This window comes from Chenopodium album, chromosome 24, assembly GCF_948465745.1.
Source record: "Chenopodium album chromosome 24, dcCheAlbu1.1, whole genome shotgun sequence".
Taxonomy (NCBI): domain Eukaryota; kingdom Viridiplantae; phylum Streptophyta; class Magnoliopsida; order Caryophyllales; family Amaranthaceae; genus Chenopodium; species Chenopodium album.
The window spans coordinates 18,474,912-18,492,880 of NC_137857.1; positions in this window are offsets into that span (position 1 = coordinate 18,474,912).

Here is a 17,969-nt window from a genome sequence, read left to right on the forward strand (position 1 = left end):
TTTGACCTTTTTTCGCCTAGAAGTAAAAATTGCCGAGATGTTTACCATGGCTCCTAATACCCCCCGGGTATCCAATTGAGTGGGTGGAACCATCGAATATGCCTTTGAAAAGTCAATTTACCCGTTCCAAACATGCACCGATATCGTGACCTCAAGCCTACCACGGACATTTATGGAAACATATAAGGGTCAAAATGGTTCGAAATGTCATTATATGACCCTAAGATGTATCCTCTAGGGTCTGAAAACTTTTCGCCACCGGGCCCCGTAACCTCAAAATTCCTCAAAAAGCGTGGAATATAGCCTTCAATTTTGGAATTTTTTGACCTGTTTTCGCCCGGAAATAAAAATTGCCGAGATGTTTACCATGGTTCCTAATACACTCCGGGAGTCCAATTAAGTGGGTAAAACCATCCAATATGCCTTTAAACAGTCAATTTACCCGTTCCAAACTTGCACTGATATCGTGATCTCAAGCCTACCACGGACATTTATGGCAACATATAAGGGTCATATATGGTTCCAAACGTCATTATATGACCCCAACATGTATCCCCTAGGGTCTCAAAATTTCTCGCCACCGGGCCCCGTAACCTCAAAATTCCTCAAAAAGCGTGGATATAGCCTTCAATTTTGTAATTTTTTGACCTGTTTTCGCCCGGAAATAAAAATTGCCGAGATGTTTACCATGGTTCCTAATACCCTCCGGGAGTCCAATTGACTGGGTGGAACCATCCGTTATGCCTTTAAACAGTCAATTTACCCGTTCCAAACTTGCACCGATATCGTGACCTCAAGCCTACCACGGACATTTATGGCAACATATAATGGTCATATATGGTTCCAAACGTCATTATATAACCCTAAGATGTATCCCCTAGGGTATGATGACTATTCGCCACCAGGCCCCGTAACCTCAAAAAGCGTGGATTATAGCCTTCAATTTTGGAAATTTTTGACCTTTTTTCGCCCGGAAATAATAATTGCCGAGAGGTTTACCATGGTTCCTAATACCCTCCGGGAGTCCAATTGAGTGGGTGGAACCATCCAATATGCCTTTAAACAGTCAATTTACCCGTTCCAAACTTGCACCGATAGCGTGACCTCAAGCCTCCCACGGACATTTATGGTAACATGTAAGGGTCATATTTGGTTCCAAACGTCATTATATGATCCTAAGATGTATCCCTAGGGTCTCTAGACTTTTTGCCACCAGGCCTAGTAACCTCAAAATTTCTCAAAAAGCGTGGATTATAGACTTCAATTTTGGAATTTTTTGACCTTTTTTCGCCTAGAAGTAAAAATTGCCGACATGTTTACCATGGCTCCTAATACCCCCCGGGTATCCAATTGAGTGGGTGGAACCATCGAATATGCCTTTGAAAAGTCAATTTACCCGTTCCAAACATGCACCGATATCGTGACCTCAAGCCTACCACGGACATTTATGGAAACATATAAGGGTCAAAATGGTTCGAAATGTCATTATATGACCCTAAGATGTATCCTCTAGGGTCTGAAAACTTTTCGCCACCGGGCCCCGTAACCTCAAAATTCCTCAAAAAGCGTGGAATATAGCCTTCAATTTTGGAATTTTTTGACCTGTTTTCGCCCGGAAATAAAAATTGCCGAGATGTTTACCATGGTTCCTAATACACTCCGGGAGTCCAATTAAGTGGGTGAAACCATCCAATATGCCTTTAAACAGTCAATTTACCCGTTCCAAACTTGCACTGATATCGTGATCTCAAGCCTACCACGGACATTTATGGCAACATATAAGGGTCATATATGGTTCCAAACGTCATTATATGACCCCAACATGTATCCCCTAGGGTCTCAAAATTTCTCGCCACCGGGCCCCGTAACCTCAAAATTCCTCAAAAAGCGTGGATATAGCCTTCAATTTTGTAATTTTTTGACCTGTTTTCGCCCGGAAATAAAAATTGCCGAGATGTTTACCATGGTTCCTAATACCCTCCGGGAGTCCAATTGACTGGGTGGAACCATCCGTTATGCATTTAAACAGTCAATTTACCCGTTCCAAACTTGCACCGATATCGTGACCTCAAGCCTACCACGGACATTTATGGCAACATATAATGGTCATATATGGTTCCAAACGTCATTATATAACCCTAAGATGTATCCCCTAGGGTATGATGACTATTCGCCACCAGGCCCCGTAACCTCAAAAAGCGTGGATTATAGCCTTCAATTTTGGAAATTTTTGACCTTTTTTCGCCCGGAAATAATAATTGCCGAGAGGTTTACCATGGTTCCTAATACCCTCCGGGAGTCCAATTGAGTGGGTGGAACCATCCAATATGCCTTTAAACAGTCAATTTACCCGTTCCAAACTTGCACCGATAGCGTGACCTCAAGCCTCCCACGGACATTTATGGTAACATATAAGGGTCATATTTGGTTCCACACGTCATTATATGATCCCAAGATGTATCCCTAGGGTCTCAAGACTTTTCGCCACCAGGCCCCGTAACCTCAAACTTCCTCAAAAAGCGTGGATTATAGACTTCAATTTTGGAATTTTTTGACCTTTTTTCGCCTGGAAGTAAAAATTGCTGAGATGTTTACCATGGTTCCTAATCCCCCCCGGGTATCCAATTGAGTGGGTGGAACCATCGAATATGCCTTTGAAAAGTCAATTTACCCGTTCCAAACATGCACCGATATCGTGACCTCAAGCCTACCACGGACATTTATGGAAACATATAAGGGTCAAAATGGTTCGAAATGTCATTATATGACCCTTAGATGTATTCCCTAGGGTCTGAAGACTTTTCGCCACCGGGCCCCGTAACCTCAAAATTCCTCAAAAAGCGTGCATTATAGCCTTCAATTTTGGAATTTTTTGACCTGTTTTCGCCAGGAAATAAAAATTGCCGAGATGTTTACCATGGTTCCTAATACCCTCCGGAAGTCCAATTGAGTGGGTGGAACCATCCAATATGCCTTTAAACAGTCAATTTACCCGTTCCAAACTTGCACGGATATCGTGACCTCAAGCCTACCACGGAAATTTATGGCAACATATAAGGGTCATATATGGTTCCAAACGTCATTATATGACCCTAAGATGTATCCCCTAGGGTCTCAAGACTTTTCGCCATCGGGCCCCGTAACCTCAAAATTCCTCAAAAAGAGTGGATTATAGCCTTCAATTTTGGAATTTTTTGACCTTTTTTCGCCCGGAAATAAAAATTGCCGATGTTTACCATGGTTCCTAATATCCTCCGGCAGTCGAATTGAGTGGGAGGAACCATCCAATATGCATTTAAACAGTCAATTTACCCGTTCCAAACTTGCACCGATATCGCGACTTCAAGCCTACCACAGAAATTTATGGCAACATATAAGGTTCATTTATGGTTCAAAACGTGATTATATGATCCTAAGATGTATCCCCTAGGGTCTCAAGACTTTTCACCACCGAGCCCCGTAACCTCAAAATTCCTCAAAAAGCGGGCATTATAACCTTCAATTTTGAAATTTTTTGACCTTTTTTCGCCAGGAAAAAAAAATTGCCGAGATGTTTACCATGGTTCCTAATACCCTCCGGGAGTCCAATTGAGTGGGTAAAACCATCCAATATGCCTTTAAACAGTCAATTTACCCGTTCCAAACTTGCACCGATATCGTGACCTCAAGCCTACTACGGACATTTATGGAAACATATAAGGGTCATATATGGTTTCAAATGTCATTGTATGACCCTAAGATGTATCCCCTATGGTCTCAAGACTTTTCGCCACCGGGCCCCGTAACCTCAAAATCCCTCAAAAAGCGTGGATTATAGCCTTCAATTTTGGAATTTTTTGACCTTTTTTCGCCCGAAAATAAAAATTGCCGAGATGTTTACCATGGTTCTAATACCCTCCGGGAGTCAAATTGAGTGGGTGGAACCATCCATAATGCCTTTAAACAGTCAATTTACGCGTTCCAAACTTGCACCGATATCGTGACCTCAAGCCTAACACGGACATTTATGGCAACATATAAGGGTCATATATGGTTCCAAAAGACATTATATAACCTTAAGATGTATCCCCTAGGGTCTCAAGACTTTTAGCCACCGGGCCCGTAACCTCAAAATTCCTCAAAAACCGTGGATTATAGCTTTCAATTTATTGCAACATATAAGGGTCATATCTGGTTCAAAACGTCATTGTATGACCCTGAGATGTATCCCCTAGGGTCTCAAGACTTTTCGCCACCGGGCCCGTAACCTCAAAATTCCTCAAAAACCGTGGATTGTAGCATTCGATTTTGGAATATTTTGACCTTTTTAAGCCCGGAAATAAAAATTGCCGAGATGTTTACCATGGTCTCCAATAACCTGCGGGAGTCCAATTGAGTGGGTTAAACCATCCAATATGCCTTTAAATAGTCAATTTACCCGTTCCAAACTTGCACCGATATCGTTACCTCAAGCCTACTACGGACATTTACGGCAACATATAAGGGTCATATGTGGTTCTAAACGTCATTGTATGATCTTGAGATGTATCCCCTAGGGTCTCTAGACTTTTTGCCACCGGGCCCCGTAACCTCTAAATTCCTCAAAAATCGTGGATTATATAGCCTTCAATTTTGGAATTTTTTGACCTTTTTTCGCCCGGAAATAAAAATTAGATGTTTACCGTGGTTCCTAATACTCTCCGGGAGTCCAATTGAGTGGGTGGAACCATCCAATATGCCTTTAAACAGTCAATTTACCCGTTCCAAACTTGCACCGATATTGTGACCTCAAGCCTACCACGGACATTTATGGCAACATATAAGGGTCATATATGGTTCCAAAAGTCATTATATGACCCTAAGATGTATCCCCAAGGGTCTCAAGACTTTTCGCCACAGGGCCCCGTAACCTCAAAATTCGTCAAAAAGCGTGGATTATAGCCTTCAATTTTGGAATTTTTTTACCTTTTTTCGCCCGTAAATAACAATTGCCGAGATGTTTACAATGGTTCCTAATACCTTCCGGATGTCCAATTGAGTGGGTGGAACCATCCAATATGCCTTTAAACAGTCAATTTACCCAGTCCAAACTTGCACTGACATCGTAACCTCAAGCCTACCACAGACATTTATGGCAACATATATGGTTCATATATGGTTCCACTTAAGTAAGAGCCCCGGGTTTTGGGCGAAGCTCGCTTCGAGGTTAAGATTCGTTATCTTTTCTTTGTGATTATTTATTTATGCTTTATGATTTTAATTATTGTGAGTGGTTCCTCGGGTAGGGTTGTTTCCGCGATGAGTCGGACTCACCAAACCCGAACAGCGGTATCGGAGCCCCGCTCGTTTATTTTTATAATCTTGTTTTTCAAGGTTTATTTTTGGCTTAATTTTCTGGTTTAGGTTCCTAATTAAATTAGTAGCTCGGTTTTATTTATTTAATCCCGTTTTTAATGTTAAGTTTGGCCCAGAACCCAGATTTTCGCCCAAGACTAGTGAATTCTGGGTGAAAAACGTGTTCTGGAAAGGATTTTATCCCTTGGGGGCTGTGATTTTAGCCAAATTCTGACCATAAATGCCTTTTTCGAGGGGTTTTTCGTTTTTGACGAAAAATTTTAAGTCTTTTCTAACCTTGAAATTAATGGCATAAATTGTTGATTATATGGTTGATTATTTGCATTATTTTCTGCATTTTTATGTCCCCTTAAAGCACACATACTTGGTAGTATTTGATGCTTAAAGGTTGATTTATTTTCACATAATTGCAAACTAATTGCTTTTTAGGGTGAAAATTTTATTTTTGAGGCTTCCTAAGTGTTAAAGATTCAATCTTTCTTTGTGATAAGTGATTGAAACTTTAAAAACCACTAAATTCCATGTTATTTTGTGTTGAACTTTGTTGTTTCATTTTGAGTTGATTGGAAACATAAAGTTTTGATTTTTGTGATAGAAATTTTGTTATCTTCATGTTGGAAGATATAATTTTCAAGGGTTCACAAAATTTAGATGTTGGAATTTTCATTTGAACATTAAAGTTCATATTTTTCCAACTTCCCTTTACTTTGTCAAATTCTCAAATTTAATTTAAATTGATTAAATTGAAAGTGAGAAATTGCCTCAATTTTATTTTGCACCAAGCTAAACCAATTTAATTAAAGATGGTTCTTAGAATTATTTTGGTTATTGCACTTTGAAAATTTTATTACGTTAGACTTGTTGAAAATTTATTTTGCTCACTAAATTAGCTCTAAAATTAATTTAGAATTAATTCTTTTTTTCTCGCGAAAAAGGGTACAAATCCCAAAGTTGTGGCACGCAAAACGAGGCAATGCACCACCATGGCGAGCCGGGCTGCTGTGGCTGCCAAGGTGCTTGCGCCGCCTCGCTTGTGGGCCACACGCACGGCAGCAGCCACGCAAAGCAACAGCACACGCGCGGCAGCAGCAGCAGCCACGCGCGGCTGTGCCGTGGCAGCAGCTCGCGGCCGTGTGCTGTGGGCCGTGTGTTCGTGGTTTTGGCGTGTGCGTATGTTTGGTGCGGTGAGGTGACTAGCCGTAGTAGGCTTAATGTTAATTATTTTGCCGTTTTATTTATTTTAATTAATTTTGTTTAATTTTTATTAAAATTTTGGGAGGCTAGGCCTCGGTTTTGAGCGGCATTGGCAAAATTTCATTTTGACAAGTTTGGGTGCTACCGACTTAATTAATTAGATTAATTAAGGAAATTCGGAATTTAGTGGGAGCTTCAATTATTAATGACGTAAATTATATAATCGGTTAAATAACTTTGACTAGTTTTAATTAGGCGTGTTAATCGGATTAACCACCTAGATTAGTTACTAGTGCGCGCGTTGTATTAATGCAGTTTACTTGTTTTTAATTTTTTAAATTGCATGGGCCATTCAAAAATAGTGAATGGATGAATAGAATATATATATTCTCTCTCACAGGTTTTATGAAATGGCAACTAGTGGGACCCGACTAGGATAGAAAATACGGACTACGTGCCGTTATGTATTTTTGTAAATCTAAATACGGTCTACGCACCGTAAAGTATTTTTGTACTTTAATATTTAGATTATTCCTAGTTGTAGACACTAGTTTTTGCATAGTTTGGTTAAGTCTTGAAGACGGCGTATCTTGGAAGACAAAGCCTTGAATTGCAAATGAAGACCTTTTGAAGATATGAAGATTTCAAGGGGTCATGCTAGTTGCCAATATACATCTATAAATTCGCTTTATATTTTATGCTTATATATATATGTCTGAATTATTCGTTAGATGCATGTTTAGGTTTTCTTGATGTTGCGATGATTAGTTAAGTTCACTTAAATCAACCAACATAGAAATCTTAGGTCCCTAATAATATTGAGTCAAACTTGCCTTTCCAAAACAACACTTACTAATCGGACGATGGTGATGGTAGGCTACGCCAAAGCGAGGTGCCATCACTTCTCTAAGGAGCATAAGGCACACCGGGTGTGCACGTTGGTTTTGGTTTAACTCATCGGTATGAGTGAGGAGTCCTCACATACCGTGGCAAAAGAGATACATCGTCAAAGATGCATTAGATGCGACGATTGTCTAACCAAGAGTGGATTAGAGCCATTAGCAAGGCAATGCTTACCCTAGAAGATTGAGTGTTTAAGACAAGCCAAAGCATGCTTAACCACTCTTTGTGTCTTCGGATCTTGGAATCGACTTATTTTCGCCAAATAGGGACAATTTTTATGCGTAAATAAGACATTTAATAAGATTTAAGTTTGCATGAATGCTATTAAATTTCAAAATTATTATGTTCTTGATAAATGGTTATATATTGCACTAATATTCATAGTACTCTAAATCAAATAATATTGTTTCCATGATTGTTAAAGGAAATCCTTGAGAATAGTTCTCAAAGACACGAAAAGCATTTCTAAAATACAATTCTCATAAATGACTTTTATAACTAAGGCCGAAAGGACAATTGGACATCATGTATTCAAAATACTAGGTAGTTTTGATAAAACATGAGGTATTGAGTTGCAAACTCAAGATTGTCAATGTTTGACAACCAACGTATCTTTTTGCATCATACATAATTGAGTAGGACTCATTGATGTAGTAATTCGAGTACAAATTAATGGAAAAGATGGAACTTTGTTTTACGGTGCACTAGGTGCTTGATTATGCCTAACAAAGTATAAGAGTCAAGGTACTTAAAGAAATGATTCTTAAAGTAAGATTATGAGATATTGTATGACAAGAAATATAGGAAAGAAGGAACGAAGAAAAGGAATTAGATTTCATTTCAACTCATGAGTTCATGTTATTGTAGTTTACTTAGAAATTTGTTATCTTCACAAGTATCGGATACTGCTTGAGTGTTCCACTATGATAGTGACCTCAAACTATTGAAGTTAAGCTAAGTTATTGACTTACAAGCTTAGAATGAAGCAAGAAGAGCTACATCAGTTGTAAGGTCGTATGTTTTTGTTTAAAGACCTTTTAAGCCAAAGGCTGGAACAAGTAATGGTTATTATGTTCCATAATCAGCAATTGATCTGTTTACACACAAAAAGACTCATATCAAAGTAATGAGCAATAGTTGCGAGATTTATTTGAATGGGATGGTTATCCAAGCGTTGAGTTAAGAATGCTTGATTATAAACAAACATTTCTCTAACATGATAAACTCACTAAGTTCAAGTCATGGGCTTGATTTGCATTCCAAACATCTTTAGCAATGTCACGTCGACAAGAACGTACTCAAGGCTATATTAGATAGGCTCTTGATAGTTGCTCGAATTGGAATCGTTCTAAGACAAGCAAGTCTTACTTGTTGAAACCGACAAAGTAGAGAGTTATTGTTCTTGGTATAGATAATTGACTCCGAATGCTAAAGAGGATTCAATTACTTCAACATTTCACAAAGAATTTGAAAGGATATGGCTGTATTCATCAAATGTGAACAAACTTGGCTTGAGTAGCTCAAGAGTCCAGTGAAGTACAGAATCGACTTGGCAGGATATCAAAACGTCTAGATTAGATCGAGCGATGTTTGCTTGAGCCAAGCGTGACCATCTCAAAGTTATGAATGGAAATTTTTCATAAAGAACTCCACAAAGAACATAGTGTGTCTTCACGGAGACCTCGGTGTCATTTGAAAATGACTCGAACGATGATGGTTCACAACCCTTCCTATAAAGTTCTTAAAGATTTGCACAAATGACTAATGTTACACTAAACAACGTGTCGAACCTAAGAAAGGACGCCATATTTAGTTATGGATAGAAATAACTTCTTAAAGTCTTTTCAAGTATATGTCTAAGGCTCTTAGTCTCAGTGGGAGTTCACTAGCTCAGTGGGTGCTAAGTGGCTCAGTGGGAGCTAGATGGCTCAGTGGGAGCTGAATGGCTTAATAAAGACTAAGATAGCTCAAGTGGGAGCTAACTGTTTGTTTCACAACGAACTTTTACCCAAAGACAATATACATGTCTCTTTGTAAGCATTCAAGTGAGACTACGGGCATTACCTCCACATCCTAATGGAGAACATAATGGTTGTTGCTCTAAGTGGTGTCTTTCTGGAAAGTAACAAGTTTCCAAAACGACAAGTGGGAGGAAAATGAACTCGATGACCATCGAGCTTAGCAACAAACTAGAACTGAGAATTTCGGAAGACCTTAAAGGACTTCGTGATAATGCTTGATCAAGAATACTCAAAAGGACTTTACAAGTGCCTTAAAAGAGAATTCATTACTCACAAAACATTAAAGATGTTGGAGTAAGATCAACATAATAAAAGGGCTTTAAAAGCGCCTTAAAACTCAGTGTTTGATGCAATTGCCCCGTAAAGGTATAGAATTCACCAAAGGCTTGGATTGAATCCTATAAATTTTCTATTAAGTTAGAAACAAACCTAAGACTTACAAGCATACTATTTACTATTAGATAGTAAAGGAAAATGTCTTGTAAGATAGCTACGACAAATCCAAATTCTGAATAATGGTTAAAAGCCATGAAAATCCGAAATAGACTCCATGTTTGAAACTTGATTAATTTGCATGAAAGGTGAAAGACCCATCGATTGCAAATAAGTTTTCAACGAGAAAACTAACAAATGTGGAAATGTATATGCATACATAGCTAGATTGGTTGTAAAGGATATAATTAATTTCAAGGAGTTGATTTTTTTAAAATCCCATTCACCAATCGGAATGCTCAAGTCTTTTCGTGATTGATCTAGCAAAATTGCACAAATGAAATATGGCAAAATAGATACCAAAACCGCCTTCCCAAAATAGAATTTTGGAAGTCACTATGGAATAGTTTAAGGGTTTTGAAAATCTAAATAATGCTAGATTTGAAAGCAAGCACATGGAATCCGTCATGGGATTAAAGGAAGCATTGCATGAAGGAATTGGAACGTGTTTTCTCATAAATTTAATAAAGAGGATTGACTTATGGAGAAACATAGAAATCCTGATGAACAAGAAGTTTAGTGGGAGCAAAAGTAATGGTCCAACAAGATGTTTACGAACTCTATTGTGAAACAACTATCAAATGCTAAATGCTTAGATTTGAAAGTATTTTCGACAATGGACCGAGCTAAAGACGGTACTTAGTACATGTTGGGAATTAGTCTATGGTATCGACTTAATTAAAATGTTTAAATGAGTAAAGGAAATTACCATGTTAAACTTGAAGGACTTTGAAAGGCTTTCGACCCATATGTATGAAGCTAAGTAAATGTTTGACCTATGTATAAGCTAGGCTAAGTACTAAGTCAAACGAAAAAGACTCTGGTAGGAGACTTTCAACCACATCATATAGCGAACAATTTGGCAAGACTCAGTGTAACTGTATGAGCTAAATGTCACATGGATGGAATAAAATTGAGAATCATTCTAGAATTAAATCCATCATGTAAAGCTATGATATGGAATCGTCAGACGACTTACTTGCTTAGAGCATGTGAAGTACGTATATAATACCAATCGATGTTAATCTAAGTATTATATCATTAGATTATAGTCAAGAACATCCATAGAACTTAGATAAGTAGTAGGATGAAGTTCTTGACGCATGAAAACAAATATAATTTGAGTTTTGATGTTGCAAGCACAAACCTTAACAAGGATTAGATCCTTAGCAAGGAAGCCACTTATAAGCACGAGGCAAGAAGTGTCGTGGCTTGAGAATGGTAACATGGATGTGCATCCATGTATAATGTGTGGGAATTGAAGGAAAATTTCCATGCTCACAAGTGATTAGGGTATCCCAAATCGTTGTAAGTTGCTTGGAGTGAAACCCATGCAAGGCATCATTAGGGAGTCTACAAAAATATATGTTGAGAATATTGTTGCCTTAAAGGCAATAATAAGGAAAGATGTTAAATGGAAAGGTTCGTTGTTGAACGTTGATGATTGTAGGTTGTCAAGTCGAAGGTCTCAAATCATGAAAACGAGTGGGAGCCATTGCTTAGACAATAAATCCTGAATCACATGTAATCCATTAACACTCTTAAAATTTTATCATCTTATTATGGAAATGGTGGATAATGAAGATGCTAAGGTTTGCAAAGTAATTATAACTAGACCTATGCAATAAGTGAATGACAACATTCATAATTGCATGAAAGAAATCAAGCATATCAAATATGAGTGTGATTTCTATGAATGTTTTATGAAGAGTACTACTCTTAAAATATTTGGGAAAAACCATTTATCATAAGATGAAAAATTGTGAAGTTTCATAGTGGAATAAAATATTTCTAAATATTCCACAAAACTATTTAATTATGGTTTAGAATTAAATAATGAGTCCATTCGATTTTAACAAATATTCTAAATAGGGTATCACGTCAATGGCTTGGATAAAGAAACACCTATTAAGTGAACATTGAATATTTTAATCGAAAATTATCCCTAATCAAGGTCATGTTTTGTGGACGATTGATGACCATCAGAGATTAGTGTGTAGTATGATTTGTAGCACCGTTTCTTGTGCTATGAGGATACAAATCATTTGCACAGGTATTGGTTTAGAACCATACTGGATTGACCTATGAAGATACTTTAAGAGATTTAAAAATCGTCATAAGTATTTTCTCATTATTACTATCGGAACACTTTTCCTTTGACCATGAGTAGTGGGAGATCTCTTGTTTAAGTACTGGTCCGCTTTGGTATCCGCCAAACCTCAAAATTGCCGAGATGTTTACCATGGTTCTAAATACCCTTCGAGAGTCCAATTGAGTGGGTGGAACCATCCAATATGCCTTAAAACAGTCAATTTACCCGTTCCAAACTTACACCGATATCCTGACCTCAAGCCTACCACGGACATTTTTGGCAACATATAAGGGTCATATATGGTTCCAATAGTCATTATATGACCCTAAGATGTATCCCCTAGGGTCTCAAGACTTTTCGTCATCGGGCCCCGTAACCTCAAATTTCCTCAAAAAACGAGGATTATAGCCTTCAATTTTGGAATTTTTTGAGGTTTTTTCACCCGGATATAAAAATTGACGAGATGTTTACCATGGTTCCTAATACCCTCCGGGAGTCCAATTGAGTGGGTGGAATTATCCAATATGCCTTTAAACAGTCAATTTACCCGTTCCAAACTTCCACCGATAACGTGACCTCGAGCCTACCTCGGTCATTTATAGCAACATAAAATGGTCATATATGGTTCCAAACGTCATTATATGACCCTAAGATGTACCCTCTAGGATCTCAAGACTTTTCGCCACCAGGCCCCGTAGCCTCAAAATTCCTCAAAAAGCGTGGATTATGTTTTCAATTTTGGAATTTTTTGACCTTTTTTCGCCCGGCAATAAAAATTGCCGAGATGTTTACCATGGTTACTTATACCCTCCGGGAGTCCAATTGAGTGGGTGGAACCATCCAATATGCCTTTAAACAGTCAATCTACCCACTCCAAACTTGCACCGATATCGTGACTTCAAGCCTACCACGGACATTTATGGCAACATAAAAAGGTCGTATATGGTTCCAAACGTCATTATATGACCCTAAGATGTATCCCCTAGGGTCTCAAAACTTTTCGCTACCGGGCCCCGTAACCTCAAAATTCCTCAAAAAGCGTGGATTATAGCCTTCAATTTTGGAATTTTTTGACCTTTTTTCGCCCGGAAAAAAAAAATTCCCGAGATTTTTACCATGGTTCCTAATACCTCCGGAAGTCCAATTGAGTGGGTGGAACCATCCAATATGCCTTTAAACAGTCAGTTTACCCGTTTCGAACTAGCACCGATATAGTTACTTAAATCCTACCACGGACATTTATGGCAACATATAAGGGTCATATATGGTTCATAACGTCATTATTTGACCCTGAGATGTATCCCCTTGGGTCTTAAGACTTTTCGCCACCAGGCCCTGTAACCTCAAAATTCCTAAAAAAGAGTGGATTAAATTCCTTCAATTTTGGAATTTTTTGACCCATTTTCGCTTGAATATAAAAATTTCCGAGTTGTTTACCATGGCTCCGAATACCCTCCGGGGAGTCCAAATGAGTGGGTGGAACCATCCAATATGCCTTTAAACAGTCAATTTACCCGTTTTAAACTTGCACCGATATTGTGACCTCAAGCCTACCACGGATATCTATGGCAACATATAAGGGTCATATATGGTTCCAAACATCATTATATGACCCTAAGATGTATCCCCAAGGGCCTCAAGACTTTTCGCCACCGGGTCATGTAACCTCAAAATTCCTCAAAAAGCGTTGATTATATGCCTTCAATTTAAGAATTTTTTGAACTTTTTTCGCCCGGAAATAAAAATTGTCGAGATGTTAACCATGGTTCCTAATTTCGTCCGGGAGTCCAATTGAGTGGGTGGAACCATCCAATATGCCTTTAAACAGTGAATTTAACCATTCAAAACTTGCACCGATATCGTGACCTCAAGCCTACCATGGACATTTATGGCAACATATAAGGGTCATATATGTTTCCAAACGTCATATGACCCTAAGATGTATCCCCTAGGGCCTCAAGACTTTTCGCCATGGGGCCCCGTAACCTCAAAATTCCTCAAAAAGCATGGATTACAGCCTTCAATTTTGGAATTTTTAAACCTTTTTTCGCCCGGAAATAAAAATTGCCGAGATGTTTAGTATGTTTCCTAATACCCTCTGGGAGTCCAATTGAGTGGGTGGAACCATCCAATATTTCTTTAAACAGTCAATTTACCCGTTCCAAACATGCTCCGATATCGTGACCTCAAGCCTACCACGGACATTTATGGAAACATATAGGGGTCATATATGGTTCCAAACGTCATTATATGACCCTAAGATGTATCCCCTATGGTCTCAAGACTTTTCCCCACCGGGATCCGTAACCTCTAAATTTCTCAAAAAGCGTGGATTATAGCCTTCAATTTTGGAATTTTTTGACCTTTTTTCGCCCGGAAATAAAAATTGCCGAAATGTTTACCATGGTTCCTAATTCCCTCCGGGAGCCCAATTGACTGGGTGGAACCATCCAATATGCCTTTAAACAGTCAATCTACCCACTCCAAACTTGCACCGATATCGTGACTTCAAGCCTACCACGGACATTTATGGTAACATAAAAAGGTCGTATATGGTTCCAAACGTCATTATATGAGCCTAAGAAGTAACTCTTAGGGTCTCAAGACTTTTCGCCACCGGGCCCCGTAACCTCAAAATTCCTCTAAAAGCGTGGATTATATAAGCCTTCAATTTTGGAATTTTTTGACCTTTTTTCGCCCGGAAATAAAAATTGCCTAGATGTTTACCATGGTTCCTAATACCCTCCGGGAGTCCAATTTAGTGGGTGGAACCATCAAATAAGCCTTTAAACAGTCAATTTACCCGTTCCAAACTTGCACCGATATCGTGACCTCAAGCCTACCACGGACATTTGTGGAAACATATAAAGGCATATATGGTTCCAAACGTCATTATATGACCCTAAGATGTATCCCCTAGGGTCTCAAGACTTTTCGCCACCGGGCCCCGTAACCTCAAAATTCCTCAAAAAGCGTTGATTATAGCCTTCAATTTTGAAATTTTTTGACCTTTTTTCGCCCGGAAATAAAAATTGCCAAGATTTTTACCATGGTTCCTAATACCCTCCGGGAGTCCAATTGAGTGGGTGGAACCATCCAATATGCCTTTAAACAGTCAGTTTACCCGTTTCGAACTAGCACCGATATCGTTACTTTAATCCTACCACGGACATTTATGGCAACATATAAGGGTCATATATGGTTCCTAATGTCATTATATGACCCTAATATGTGTCCTTTAAGGTCTCAAGACTTTTCGCCACGGGGCCCCGTAACCTCAAAATTCCTCAAAAAGCTTGGATTATAGCCTTCAATTTCGGAATTTTTTGACCTTTTTTCGCCTGGAAATGAAAATTGCCGAGATGTTTACCATGGTTCCTAATACCCTTCGGGAGTACAATTTAGTGGGTGGAACCATCCAATATGCCTTTAAACAGTCAATTTACCTGTTCCAAACTTGCACCGATATCGTGACCTCAACCCCACCACGGACATTTATGGCAACATATAAGGGTCATATATGGTTCTAAACGTCAATATATGACCCAAAGATGTATCCCCTAGGGTCTCAAGACTTTTCGCCACCGCTCCCCGTAACTTCAAAATTCCTCAAAAAGCGTGGATTATAGCCTTCAATTTTGGAATTTTTTGACCTTTTTTCGCCCGGAAATAAAAATTGCCGAGATGTTTACCATGGTTCCTAATATCCTTCGGGAGTCCAATTGAGTGGGTGAAACCATCCAATATGCCTTTAAATAGTCAGTTTACCCGTTTCAAACTTGCACCGATATCGTGACCTCAAGCCCACCACAGACATTTATGGCAACATATAAGGGTCATATTTGGTTCCAAACGTCTTTATATGATCCTAAGATGTATCCTCTAAGGTCTCAAGACTTTTCGCTACGGGGCCCCGTAACCTCAAAATTCCTCAAAAAGCGTGGATTATAGCCTTTAATTTTGGAATTTTTTTTATCTTTTTTCACTTGGAAATAAAAATTGCCGAGACGTTAATTATGTTTCCAAATACCCTTCGGTAGTCCAATTGAGTGGGTGGAACCATCCAATATATATTTAAACAGTCAATTTACCCGTTCCAAACTTGCACCGATATCGTGACCTCAAGCCTACAACGGACATTTGTGGAAACATATAAGGGCATATATGGTTCCGAACATCATTATATGACCCTAAGATGTATCCCCTAGGGTCTCAAGACTTTTCGCCACCGGGATCCGTAACCTCTACATTTCTCAAAAAGCGTGGATTATAGCCTTCAATTTTTGAATTTTTTGATCTTTTTTCGCCTGAAAATAAAAATCGTCGAAATGTTTACCATGATTCCTAATATCCTCCGGGAGTCCAATTGAGTAGGTGGAACCATCCAATATGCCTTTAAACAGTCAATTTACCCGTTCCAAACTTGCACCGGTATCATGACCTCAAGCCTACCACGGACATTTGTGGCAACATATAAGGGTCATATATGGTTCCAAATGTCATTACATGACCCTAAGATGTATCCCCTAGGGTCTCAAGACTTTTCGCCACTTGGCCACCTAACCTCAAAATTCATCAAAAAGCGTAGATTATAGCCTTCAATTTTTGAATTTTTTGACCTTTTTTCGCCCGGAAATATAAATTGTCGAGATGTTTACCATTGTCCCTAATACCCTCCGGGAGTCCAATTGAGTGGATGGAACCATCCAATATGCCTTTATACAGTCAATTTACCCGTTCCAAACTTGCACCGATATCGTCACTTCAATCCTACCACGAACATTTTGGCAACATATAAGGGTCATATGTGGTTCCAAACGTCATTATATGACCCTAAGATTTAACCCCTAGGGTCTCAAGACTTTTCGCCACCGAGCCCCCGTAACCTCAAAATTCCTCAAAAAGCGTTGATTATATAGTCTTCAATTTTGGAATTTTTTGACCTTTTTTCGCCCGAAAATAAAAATTGCCGAGATGTTTACCATGGTTTCTAATACCCTCCGGGAGTCCAATTGAGTGGGTGGAACCATCTAATATGCCTTTAAACAGTCAGTTTACCCGTTTCAAACTTGCACCGATATCGTGACCTCAAGCCTACCACGGACATTTATGGCAACATATAAGGCTCATATATAGTTCCAAACGTCATTATATGACCTTAAGATGTATCCCCTAGGGTCTCAAGACTTTTCGCCATTTGGCCCCCTAACCTCAAGATTCCTCAAAAAGCGTAGATTATAGCCTTCAATTTTTGAATTTTTTGACCTTTTTTCGCCCGGAAATATAAATTGTCGAGATGTTTACCATTGTCCCTAATACCCTCCGGGAGTCCAATTGAGTGCATGGAACCATCCAATATGACTTTATACAGTCAATTTACCCGTTCCAAAATTGCACTGATATCGTCACTTCAATCCTACCACGAACATTTATGGCAACATATAAGTGTCATATGTGGTTCCAAACGTCATTATATGACCCTAAGATTTAACCCCTAGGGTCTCAAGACTTTTCGCCACCAAGACCTCGTAACCTCAAAATTCCTCAAAAAGCGTTGATTATAGCCTTCAATTTTGGAATTTTTTGACCTTTTTTCGCCCGGAAATAAAAATTGCCGAGATGTTTTCCATGGTTTCTAATACCCTCCGGGAGTGCAATTGAGTGGGTGGAACCATCTAATATGCCTTTAAACAGTCAGTTTACCCGTTTCAAACTTGCACCGATATCGTGACCTCAAGCCTACCACGGACATTTTTGGCAACATATAAGGGTCATATATGGTTCCAAATTTCATTATGTGACCCTAAGATGTATCCTCCAGGGTATCAAGACTTTTCGCCACGGGGTCCCGTAACCTCAAAATTCCTCAACAAGCGTGGATTATAGCCTTCAATTTTGGAATTTTTTGAACTTTTTTCGCCTGGAAATAAAAA